Consider the following 2,005-nt stretch of genomic DNA (forward strand, 5'->3'; position numbering starts at 1 on the left):
TGGGACGGTTTGGGCTGAAAATGAAGGAGAAAGAGAAAAGCCTTTTCATATTCTGAAACGATTCAACTGTTTCAATTTAAAATCAAACACAAGGATTCAAATTTAAATTTAACATCAAACAAATAAAAGATGCAAAACAACATGAGATGCACAAACCTATTTTCCTTACATTTATTTTATGGCTAAATATTTTATTTAAGCTTGCGATAAATGCTCTAAATTCGAGATAAAATAAATAAAACCTTATCGAACCTACAGAAAACCTAATTAAATTTTATTTAGGCTCCTAATTTGAAAATAGGAGTGTTACATTAAGTAGTTTCATAGAATGGATGAACTTTGACAGTCGATGGCATTGAAACAATTGAAAAGAAGTTTTGGAACACCAAGGAGATCAAGTTCTAATGGAGATTAGGGAATTCACAACATCCACACTCAGAAGTCAGCACATATGTCAGCTTCTGATAAGCTGCAACCCATAATCTTTTGCTAAAGTCAATTCAATCGAAGATGCTCATAGGGATAGGGTTTGCGTATGTATGTTCATAGGGTGTGAGTGTGCGTGCGTTGTAGTGTCTGAGTTCTACTATGTAATCTCAAAAAATGAGCACTGTTATTAGATTCTAAAATTTATTAATCAGTAATATTTTTATCAGTAGGAAACTGCAGTGCTCTGTATATGCGCTTTGATGGAGCGTAGTAGATATTACGAGCCACCAAACTTTTGATCTTTATCAAATATAAAATTTATTGTGCAATTGGACGCAAAAATAAGAGTGACATAGAAATGCCATGCTACAATATATATAATGGACATCGACACTCACTAATAAACATGTGGGAGAGGGGTCCGACTGGAGTGCAAGTAGCACAACCGTGCAAGGCTGCAAGCAACGCTTGCTAGGCCTCCGATCCCCATCGAACGGTGCATGTAAATTTTGCAGAAGAACCCTCTCGCACCAGCAGATCCGCCCCATGTACACTTTGCACAAGCCCCCTCCAAATACTATACCTCATCCTCACCGGTTCGTGAGTTCATGTGCCTGGTGATCACGTAATCTCCACGGTTCGGCATGAAGAGGTGCCGCCGCCGCCCTCCATCCAACCGCAAGAACGAGCTCTGGCCGGGCACGGACGGAGGACACTCTGTCTCTTCCCGCAGGTCGCCAGAACTCGGCCGCCGGCCACCACTCGGCCGCCGCGCACCACTTCCTCAGACTCGATAGTTCAGGCTTCTGGTCGGTGTGGGTCCCTGTTGCGGTATTGGAACCTGCGTCCACTGGTTTTAATTTCAACGATCAGCTCATCGCCTACGTGCGCCCGGCTCAGGTGAAACAACGATCATGCTTCTTGCATCAGGTGAACAGCGCGGAATGATTAATGCTAAATCCTATTTGCTGCAGGAGGAGAATAGTTAGTCGTATAATAATGGATGAAGTTGGGCATAATAGGCGTAATTGCCCAAACAAGGGGAGCTGAAGCAGCGGCTCAAACATGCTCGCATTTACCTGTGGCAATGAAGCAATGTGTTTAATGCTACACTTTCAGGATGATTTGCTAAAATAATGTGCACTTATATTTTTTTAGATGCCAAAAACAATTTGGATGCTATGTCAATTCTATAGTTTTATTTTCTCTTTGGATCCTGGAACACATTTGTATTCAAGAATTCCTCCACTGTAACACCTGTCCCAACTTCCTGCCTTCTCTGCTCTTATTTCATATGCAGCAGCAGCATGTTACCTATACATACAACTCGATTGCTGAGGCAAAAGATCATCTATTTTCATTCTTGATCACTCTTTCATTCTCATAACTCGATTGATGTCTGCAAACACATACACACACTATGCATCTATGCTGCTCAATTCTCTGAATTTAGCTAACATAAGAGAGAAAACAATCTTGCATTATCGAAGCAGGGAGCATTCTCACAAGCCGATTTTTATTAGCGACACAAAACTGATGTACATACTCAATTTTACAGTGCGTCAAAGTTGTATAG

The 2,005-nt window shown here is 41.2% G+C and overlaps 1 long non-coding RNA gene across 1 annotated transcript; it reads left to right on the plus strand.

Moving 5' to 3' along the window:
* The first annotated feature begins 841 nt into the window (after nt 1–841).
* On the plus strand, nt 842–1,799 carry LOC120678596. The gene is made up of 2 exons (XR_005676645.1): nt 842–1,329; nt 1,404–1,799. It is a non-coding gene; the product is annotated as an uncharacterized LOC120678596 (long non-coding RNA).
* The last annotated feature ends 206 nt before the right edge of the window (nt 1,800–2,005 follow it).

This window comes from Panicum virgatum, chromosome 6N, assembly GCF_016808335.1.
Source record: "Panicum virgatum strain AP13 chromosome 6N, P.virgatum_v5, whole genome shotgun sequence".
Taxonomy (NCBI): domain Eukaryota; kingdom Viridiplantae; phylum Streptophyta; class Magnoliopsida; order Poales; family Poaceae; genus Panicum; species Panicum virgatum.